The sequence below is a fragment of the Chinchilla lanigera genome, unplaced genomic scaffold, assembly GCF_000276665.1.
Source record: "Chinchilla lanigera isolate Chin_1 unplaced genomic scaffold, ChiLan1.0 scaffold00012, whole genome shotgun sequence".
NCBI lineage: Eukaryota > Metazoa > Chordata > Mammalia > Rodentia > Chinchillidae > Chinchilla > Chinchilla lanigera.
Window position 1 is genome coordinate 5,032,997 of NW_004955413.1, and position 11,119 is coordinate 5,044,115.

Genomic DNA, 11,119 nt, shown 5'->3' on the forward strand with positions numbered 1-11,119 from the left:
TTTTTTTTTAACCAAAACCATGGTGATTTTGTTACAGTAGCTTTGTAGTATAATTTCAAGTCAGGGATTGCGATTCTGCCTGCCTTGCCTTTGTTGCCCAGGATTGCTTTAGCTATTCTGGGTCTCTTCTGGTTCCAGATGAATTTTAGGAATGTTTTCTCTAGGTCTGTAAGGTATACTAATGGTATTTTAATTGCAATTGCATTGAATCTGTACAACAAATTGGTACTATGGCCATTTTTATAATATTGGTTCTTCTATTCATGAGCAAAGAATATCTTTCCATTTTCTGATATCCTTTTTGGTCTCTTTTTTCAGAGGACTGTAGCTTTCACTGTATAGATCTTTTACTTCTTTTGTTAGATTGATTCTTAAATATTTCAGTTTCTTTGATGCTATGGTGAAGAGTATGGTTTCCTTAATTTCTCACTCAGTGTGGTTGTTATTTGTGTAGGAGTGCTATTGATTTTTGAGTGTTGACTTTATATCTAGGAATGCTACTGGATTTATTCATTAATTCTAGGAGTCTTTTGGTGCAGTTTTGGGAGTCTTCCATGTACAGTATCTTGTCATCTGCGAATAATGATAACTTCACCTTTTCCTTTCCTGTCCTTATTCCTTTTATTTCTCTCTCTTGTCTAATTGCTCTGGTTAATGCTTCCAGAACTACATTGAATAGCAGTGGTCTCAGTGGCCATTCTTGACTTGCTCCTGATTTTAAAGTGAAAGCTTTCAGTTTTTGTCCATTTAGTATGATGTTGGCTGTTATTTTGTCATAGGTGGCTTTGATCAGATTGTGGTAAAGACCATCTATCCCTATTTTCTGTAGAGTTTTTTTTTATTATGAATGAGTGTTGGACTTTATCAAAAGCTTTTTCTGCAACTAGTGAGATGTTCATGTGTTTTTTGTCTTTTTAGGGAGAATTGCTTCCTTTTCAATTTCACTGAAGAGTTTGAGAAGTATTGGCATTAAATCTCTGAATTTCTTGTAGAATTCTGCTGTGAATCCATCAGAACCTGGGTTTTCTTCATTGATAAGTTTTTAATCATGTTTTCAATCTCATTAATTGATAGTGGGTTGTTCAGGATTTTTATATCTTCTTGATTCAACTTTGGTAATTCATACATATCTAGGAATCTGTTAATTTCTGCTGAGTTTTCTATGCTATAGGAGTAAAGATTTTCAAAGTAGGTATTAATGATGTTTTGACTTTCTATGGGATCTCTAGTGATTTCACCCTTTTTATTCTTTATTGCATGAATTTGAGGTTTTTTTCTGTTTTTGAGAAGATTGGCTATTATCAATTTTATTTATTCTTTCAAAGAACCAACTCTTTGATTCATTATTTTTCTAGGGTTTTCTTCATCTCAATTGTATTAATTTCTGCCCTGATCTTTATAATCTCCTCCCTTCTTTGGGCTTTGGACTTGACTTGTTCTTCTTTTTCTAAAAGTTTTAGGTATAGCATTAGGCTATTTATTTTTTCTCTTTCTTCTTTCCTGATATGTGAGTTCACTGCTATCAACTTCCCTCTGAAGACTGCTTTCAGGGCATTCCATAGATTCCGGTAAGTTGTATTTATGTTTTTGCTTGTTTGTAGGTATTGTTTAATTTCTTCTTTAATTTTATCTGTGACCTATTGATTGTTCAGCGGGCTGTTATTTAATCTCCAAGTGTTTATGGAATTTTTGTTGTTTTTTTGTCATTAATTTCCAATTTCATTGCACTATGGTCAGATAATATGCATAAGGTAATTTCAGTTCCTGCACATTTAGTTAAGTATGTTTTGTGGCCTATTATGTAGTCTATTTTATTTTTTTTTGTTTGTTTTTTTCTGTTTTTCTTCCTGTACCAGGAATCGAACTCATGACCTTGTGCTTGCCAAGCAGGCACTTTGCAGCTGAGCTAAATCCCCAGCCCTATGTAGTCTATTTTGGATAATGTCCTATGTGCAGCTGAGAACAGTGTCCATTCCGATGTTGTCAAGTGGAACACTCTGTAAACATCCACTAAGTCCATTTGTTCACAAGTTTTGCTCAGCTCTGTTATTTTTTTGCTAATTTTTAGTCCAGTTTACTTATCTCTTTGTGTAAATGGGGTGTTAAGATCTCCACGTTACAATAGTGTCATTAGTTATTTGATTTTTCATACCTATTAAGATTTGTCTTATATAGTTGAGTGCTCCCATATTTGGTGCATACATACTATGATTGTTATCTCTTCCTCTTGCAGTTTTCCCCTAACAAGTATGTAGGTACATTCTTTGTCTCTTTTGATTGTTCTCTGTTTGAAGTTCACATTGTCTGCAAACAGAATAGCTACCCCTGTTTTCTCTGGATTCCTGTCACATGGAGTATTACTTTCCAACCTTTGATTTTCAGTCTATGAATTTCCTTTTGAGTTAAATGTGTTTCTTGTATAGAGCATATTGCTGGATTTTCTTTCTTGATCCTCTCTGCCAGTCTGCTTCTTTTGATTGTTGACTTAAGGCCATTTTCATTAATGGTTATAACTGATGGTTGGCTTATCTTTGTCATGTTGTTTCCTTGCTACTGTTTCCTACTTTTACTCTCTGTTTAATTGTTTTCCTGCTTGGTGGCTCTTTTTTATTGTTATTCTTGAAATTGCAGTTATCTTTCTGTCTTTCTAGAATATCTTTCAGTACTCTTTGTAGAGTTTGGCGCTCATGAAGTTTTTCAGTTGTTCTTTGTCATGGAAACATTTTATTTCTCCATTAAATTTGAAGGATGGTTTTGCAGGATACATCAATCTGGGTTGGAAGTCATTTTGTTTTAGGATTTGGAATACTTCACTCCAAGTTCTTCTTGATTTGATGGCTTGTGTTGAGAAATCTGACATGATCTGATGGGCTTTTTAAAATAGGTGATCTGTTTCTTTTCTCTAACACCTTTTAATATTCTGTGTTTTTTTTTTTTTTGCTGGATCTTGACTATTATATATCTGGGTGTAGTTTATTTTGGTTAAGGCTAGTTGAAGTTCTATATGCCTCACTTACTGTATGTTAGATTCTTTTCCCATGCTTGGGAACTTTTCTGCTATTACTTCTGCAAAGAGTCTCTTTATGTCATTTGTATTGCCTCCTGCTGTTTCATTGACACCTGTTTGTCTTACATTATTTCCCTTTGCATTATCTTTCAGCTGTTGAATTGATATTTCATGGTTCCTTGTTAATTTTAAGAGATCCTTCCTTTTGCAATCATTAGCTACAATGCTCTCTTCAAGGTCTGAAATTCTATCTTTGGCTTCATTCAAGCGGTTTTGCCAGCTTTCAATGGGAGATTTGATTTTCTTGATATCTCTTTGAATCTGTTTCATACATTCTAGTTCTTTCCTATGTTGTTCATTTAATGTTTCCATCATTTTTCCATGCTTGTCTAGTTTTTTATGTCTTCTTTAGATATGTTGAGCAATTCTTTCATTATTGTTGTCTTTTCATTTTTTAACTGAAAGATTATTTCTGATCTGATTTCTCCTATGGCCTGATAGAGTTGTTTCTTTACTTCAGTTGAAATCATTTCAGAGATTTCAGGTATGTGATTACCAAGTTCTCCTAGGCTGATGTCTGTTGGACTTGTTCTGGGAGGGATGGTGTTCTGAGATTGCAGTTCTTTGTCTTGTCATTTTTGATACTGGAGGCAAAGTGCCCAGTCTCACCCTTCCCTGGCAGCTCACCAAAGATCCCTAGCCTCCCTAGTTTTACTGGGTGTCAGACTTACCCCACAATGGTGGTGGAGATGGGCTGCCAAGTCTGGGTTCACCAGGCAGTTGATGGAGTGTACTCAGTTCTCCCAGGGCTTAAACATGAATTGTGATAGCAGCAGAACAGGAAACATCTGGTCTGAGGTCCCCAGGCAGTTGATGGAGCCCACGGGGTCCACATGACAGCCACAGTGGTGGTGGAATGCAGACTTCCTGGTCCAAAGTCTCCAGGAAGCTGAAGGTACACACTGGGCCCAGACATGAATCATGGTGGGAGTGGGAAATGGGCTGCAGTGTCTGGGGTGCCCAGGAGGCTGCTAGAGCCTGTAGACCCAGCAGCGAACCACGGGGCCAGCAGAATATGGACTACCTGTTCCAGTGTCCTCAGGCAGGTAAAGGCACATGCAGGGCCCAGATGCAGATTGCAATGGCAGTGGAAGCACAGGCCCCCTGGTCTATTGTCCCCAGGAAGTTGATGGAGTGTTCCTGTCTCTAATACAGATTTTTGAGGTGCTTATAAATGAAGTGCTTCATGAAGAAATACAAATGGCAGATAAATACATGAAAAAATATTCAACATCTTTAGTCATTTGAGAAATGTACATTAAAACAACACTGAGATTTCATCTCACTCCAGAAAGAATGGCTATCATTAAGATATCAACCAGTAGCAAATGCTGGAGGGGCTGTGGGGAAAAGGAACTCTTCTCCACTGTTGGTGGGAGTGTAGACTAGTGCAACCCCTGTGGAAATCAGTCTGGAGATTCCTTAGTAAACTAGGATTAGAGGTCCCATTCAACCCAGCTATTCCCTGTCTGGGTATTTTTCCAAAAGAACTGAAAACATCATACCACAGTGATATATGTGCATCCATGTTTATAGCAGCACAATTTGTAATAGCTAAATCTTGGAAGCAATGCAAATGTCCATCAACTGAGGAATGGATAGAAAAGCTGTGGTATTTTTATATAATGGAATATTACTCAGCTATAAAAGAAGATAAACTAGAGGCTTTTATATGTAAATGGATGCAACTAGAGACCATACTCATTAGTGAAATAAATCAGATTCACATGTGTAAACATCATAGTTCCTCCCTACTATAAGAACCTGAAAGAATAAATAAAATCTGGAAGGTACAATAGATATTGTGAAAGGGAAAAGAAACTGCTCAAATAGGAAGGAGCAACTGGGACAAAGGAGGGAAGAGGAAAAAGAAAGAAGAAAGAGGGGAAAATATGTATATGTATACACAGGATAGCTACAATTGTACTACTAATGTCTGTTGGTTTGTCAAAAGGAACAGTAAATGTGCAATTGTTTGGTCAATCTTGCATGCCTATATCTGGTTATATGTGCAACCAGTTTGAAGATCACATTCTGTAATATAACAACCACTGTTAATATCCTATCACTATGTTTTGAAATGCTGTATTATTGTTCTGTATGCTGTTTAATTTATATGTTTGTTTTTGTCATTTTGGGTTTCTTTTTAAATCAAAAACAAAATTTATATGTATATATAAGTATAGCTGGAATAAGTATATTGCTGATGTCTGTGATTTATTGAAAGGAACAGTCTACACTTAAAATTTTATTTTTTCTTGACCAATTTTTCACACTTGAATTTTTCTTTTCTTTTTTTTTTATTTTAGAAATAAAAGGAGGAAAATACTAACAGGTCGACAACGTTTTACAAAATAGCAAAGGATCAGTACAGACATTACAGAGTTACAAACAGAGTGGTAGGGAATTAACAATACAATAAGCATTGTTAATACACTTGAATTTGATAATCAGAATGACTGATCTGAAAACAACAACATGCAGTAGAAGAACCATTGCTGAACTCCTACCATCTTATATGGTGAATCTCTGCATCATTTCGAATTTTTTTTGTATTACTTGTTACTGTCTTTGATTTTTTTTATCAGTCTTACATTCTTATGTCTGGTGGACTGAATAGCTTTGTTGAAGATAGCAGTATGTAATGTAGCAACCATTAAGTGCTATCATTTTGTTTTGAGGTCATGTATTGTTTTTGTTGTTTTTGTGTTGTTTTGATTTTGTCTTCATTGTTGTTTTGTTAGTTTTTTTCATTTTTAAAATAAAAAGTTTTACAGAATAAATGAGGTGCTGGATGAAGAAAGCCTAAAAATGTGGAAGTGGCCTTGAAAAGTGAGTATTGAGTAGAAGCGAGAACAGTTAATGAAGATAACTGTCTTAAAGAGGCTGTGGGTAGCAAGAATGATATTAAAGGCAACTCGTGAGATCTCAGATGGAAAAATGGATCATATTACTGGAAAGATGTTATTTAAACAATTAATTAAAAGGGAAACAAATTTAACAGACTTATGTTCTAGTGATTTGGGAAAGGTAGAGCTTTTGAACAATAACCTTGGCTGTTTAAACAAAGATTTAAGCAGAAGTACAACCTGGATTCTTCCTATTGCTTATGGTAAAGTGTGATAGGAGGAGAAGAACTTAAAGAAATCATTAAGTAAAAAAAGAGGTGATGAGGATTTGGAAAAGTCTCAGCCTGTCCATATTATAAAAACTCAGGAAGACTACTCTGTTGAGAATAGCAAGAGTAAAGGGAGAAACTCAATTCATGGAGAGGTTATCCATGGTCTAAATGGGGCACCTTTTCAAAGGCCAGGACTAGAGATTGGATTACGCCAGCAGAGGCATTATCAGTTTGGATCAAATGGGAAAGACATGGAATAAAAAAAATTTTTTAAATACATTATTTGAATTCTTGGGTTTTTATCTTGGAAAAATAAGGGTATTTGTCTATAAGTATGGCTTATCCTTTAAGAAAAGATAAAGCTGACCACAGGCATGATTCACAGTTCATCAGTTTCTAAACAAAAGACTTTTCACTCAGTTTCAGGGCATGGGACCAGTTACTCAGCTTTCATGTCCCATATGCTCCAAGCCAGCACCTGTGGAGCAGGGAAACTAAGAAATGCTGAACAGATTAGGCTATTACCCAGGGCTCTGAAGGCAAACCTGCCATTCCAGCGGCCCTGAAGTGCAGTGTGACTAGAAAGGGAGGCTTATCATCAAGCCTTAAAATCTGGTAGAATTTGCCTCGCAAGGTTTTGAACTTGGTTGGGACCCACCACTCCTTCCTTCCTATTTATTTCTCTCTTTGGCAATAGTGATGTCTATTCTATGCCTGTCTTATTTTTGTATTGCAGAAGCAAAAATTGTGTCTTCTTTTATAGGTTCACAGCTGGAGAATATTTTTCCTTGGAATGAATTGTACCTCGACTCTCATCCATACCTGATTTAGGTGAGATTTGGACTTTAAAACTGATGCTGCGATGAGACTTTTTAGGACTGTTGACATGGGGTAAGTAAACTTTACTTGAGAGGAAAACATGAGTCTTTGGGAGCTAGATGCAATAATGGTACAGGTTGACCTATGTGCCTTCCAAACCTGAAGCTGAAGGCATCATCCCTAATGTAACTCTGTTTGGAGATAGGTTCTTCACAGATGGGATGAAAGTTAAATGAAGTTATGAGAACAACATCTTAAGACATGTATTGGTGTTTTTATAAGAAGACATGACAGAGGTCTCTCTGTATACATGCTTTGAGGAATAGTGGTATGAGAAGGCATAGAAAGAAGGTTGTTTTCTACAAGCCAGGAAAAGAACCCTTAATAGAAACCTGACTTTTCAGCGCTTTGATAGTATATTATATGACTTAAAATAAAAGAAATGTATTTATTTTATAGTTCTGGGTGATAGAAATCTGCAAGCAATATCTCAATGGAGCCATTCTCTCTTTGAAGTTTCCCTAGGTTCTGCTGGTTGCTGACAGTCCTAGACATCCCCAGACTTGTGGGTTCACACCACTCTGGACTTCCATGGTCATTCTTCCAGTATGCCTTTATACTCACATTTTCTTCTTCTTACAAGAAAAATCACCTTAACCCTATAAAACCTTATCACAACTTGATTACACCAACACAAATTGTATTTCCAAATGAGGTCACATCAACAGGTACTAGAGGGTAGCTCTTAAACATACCAGCTGTGGGGGGATAGTTCAGTCTTTAATAATACAAATGGTTAAGTAGTAAATGAAAAATCTCTATTTTTATTTTTAATTTAAAAAAAGAAACACAACATGGAAAATCTGTATTATTTTGGCAACTTATTTGTAAAACCAAAAGTATTCCAACATAAAAAGTTTATTAAAGAAAAAAATGAAAATGTACTTTTGAAAAAACATGCTTGTAAGAATTTCAAGGAAATATGCTTACAGCAGGCAAATTAGCAAGCTTCCCTACACCTATGAATGCAAACATACTCTATGTGTATAATTATGATATTACTACAAGTCAGCAAGATATATTTAATGCAGATTTTTAATTATAGTTTCTCATTAGAAATCTTTGCATGAATCTTTTGTCTTCCAGTGTGGTCACAATAAGTCAAATTATGGTAGTAGGTGAGAGATTCCCTTTTCCTTCCCACCTATGTGACCTCATGAAAATGATGTAACATATAATATCATGGTGAGGAGGAAATGAGAAATTATAAGTTCAAAGACGTACAAATGTTTTCTTGTTAGCTTTATAACTTTCACTTTTAACTAAGAGACCTTGAGAGAAAATAAGAGCATATATGCAAACAAGGTTGTAGCTGACAGAAATATTGATAGTTCACTTAGATCTGCCTATCTGTCAGGGGACAATGGGACTAATCTCAACAAGAAAGACAATTCTAGCCAGGTGTTGTGGTGCATAACCTGTAATTCCAGCACTCAAGAAGCTGAGGCAGGAGGATTACTGCAAGTCTGAGACCAGCCTGAGCTACAAAATGAGTTCAAGACCAGCTTGAACCACATAATGAAATCCTGTCTGAAAAAGACCAAAAAAAAAAGAAAGAAAGAAAGAAAGAAAGAAAAGAAAAACAGACAATTCTGCAGAGCATGTGGACAATAGGAAGATAAGGCATTTATTTCCAGTCTGAGAAGGTGGGGGGTTGCAGATGAGTATATAGAGCTATAAATATCTAGAAAGTCCACTGGCAGGCAGAAAAGTTCCTATTTATGAATCAAGATGGGGAGGTGAAAAAGTCAATAGCAGCACCATTCAGGTGATATTGTCATGTAGTGACATAGAATATAGACATTGTCATATCTATGCCTCATTCAACCCCAGATAAGCACATTTGCCTATAGTGACAATGTAAGTAATGCAAGTGTATGGAAGTGGGGAGTGAATGTGATAAAGTGACAACTTTCTGTTCTACTAAGAGGAAGAATCCACCCAACAGGATCTCACTGTGGTCACGTTAGAATGATCACCCAACATTTCCAGATTATTTGATTTTCAAGAGAATCAGAAATTTAGATAGCAGTAGTAGTTCAGTTAACTGTTCAAAGAAAAAAATATACATTTAGAATGACAAAAGTAAACTATTTAAGAGGCAATGAACAAAGATATTAGAAATGTTATAAAATGACTTGAAAGAGAGCTTTATTCCCACTTCTTGAGAGTGTCAATGAGTCCAAACATAGTGTGATAATTTATGGAGGTTGCTCAGAAAACTAGAGATAACATTGTCATATGATATCAATGTGTTACTTCTGGGTATCCATTCATTTTTTTATTTTAAAGAAAATAGTACAAAAAAAGAACAATAGCAAAATACAAACAACACAAAGCAAGGACATTAAAAATGATACAGGATTTCAAACCAAATAATACAGATTAACAGTGGTTGTTATATTACACATTGTTATCCTCAATGAAGTTGTTCAGATTACCAGACAAGATGGGGTGTGTTCAGCGTGGTATGGCCTTAGACTGCTCAGATTAGCAGATGTAAGAATAGAAGACTGATCACATCATTAAAGGGAATAAGAAAATAATAATTTAAAAGAACATTAGAGACAACATATAGTGTCACTAGGCAGGATTGTAAGGATTCACCAATGGATATTATACTGCAAATTGTCGTCATATAAGTTGCTCAGATTACCAGATACAAGCATGCAAAACTGGCCAAAATATTTTTTAAAACTTTTAATCATTAACTGTTCCCCTCAACAAACCATCAGACACCCAACAGTACAACAGTACAGTTATGCCACCCATCCATCCATATATATATATATATAAACATGCCTTAGTACTGTCTTTTGCTTCTTTCCCTCATCCCAGTTGTTCCTTCCTTTGAGCAGTTTTTTCCCCTTTCTTACTATCTATTGTACATTTTGGGTTTTATTTACTCTTTCATGTTCTTACACCAGGGAGACAATATGATGTTTACACATGTGGGTCTGATTTATTTCACTTATGAGTATGGTTTCTAGTTGCATCCATTTACCTTTAAAAGCCTCAAGATTACCCCTGTGGAAATCAGTCTGGAGATTCCTCACAAACCTAGGATTAGAAGTCCCACTTAACCCAGCTATTCTCCTTCTGAGTACATTTCCAGAAAAATTAAAAACATCACACCACAGCAATATATGTGTACCCATGTTTATAGCGGCGCAATTTGTCATAGCTAAATCTTGGAAACAACCAAGATGCCCATCAACTGAGGAATGGATAAAAAAGATGTGGTATTTCTATACAATGGAGTATTACTCAGCTATAAAAAAGATAAACTCAAGACTGAGTATATATTCAAAGAAATTAAAGTCAGTATGTCAAAGGAGAAATCTACACACTCATGTTTATAGCAGCACTATTCACAATAGCTATAATAAAGAATCAAGCAAGGTGTTTTCATCAAATAAATATAATGTGACATGAAAACGCAGTGTAACATTCTTCAGTCTTCAAAAAAAAGAGAGACTTTGTCCTTTGTGACAATACTGAAATGAAATAAACCCAGCACAGAAAGACACATAAGACATGATCTCACTTACATGTGGATTGTCAAACTGGTGAACTCATAGACTGGACCAGAGTGCTGGGTACTAAGGATTAGAGAGGGTATCAGGAAAATGGTAGTCAGATGTACAAAATATCAGTCACATAGGAAGCATAAGTTTAAGAGACCTATAATACAACACAGCAACTCTGGGTAATAATAATATATTTGATCCTTTAAAATTACTGAGAAGTTTTCTTAAGTGTTCTCGCCACAAAAAAAAACCAAAAACCCATGATAGCAATGTGGAGTTGTTTTTGCTAATTAGCTTTATCTATCTATTCTTCAGTGTAGGGCTGGGGATATAACTCAGTGGTACAAGGACCTGCCTAGCAATGACAATGGTCTTGAGTTCGATTCCCAGCACCAAAAAAAAGTTAACATATATTTCAAAGTATCATGTATCACATGATAGAAATGTGTGTTTGCCTGTAATTTAAAAATGAATTAATTTTAAAATCGAGAGAGTTGAAGCTTGATATTCAACAAAATTCTA

The 11,119-nt window shown here is 35.5% G+C and overlaps 1 long non-coding RNA gene across 1 annotated transcript in view; it reads left to right on the forward strand.

The window, feature by feature from the left end:
• LOC102014879 overlaps positions 1 to 11,119 on the forward strand; it is a 32,171-nt gene that overhangs the window by 18,116 nt on the left and 2,936 nt on the right. The window contains exon 4 of the long non-coding RNA XR_260061.2: positions 6,952 to 7,079. This is a non-coding gene — a long non-coding RNA (uncharacterized LOC102014879). The remainder of the gene's footprint in view (positions 1 to 6,951; positions 7,080 to 11,119) is intronic.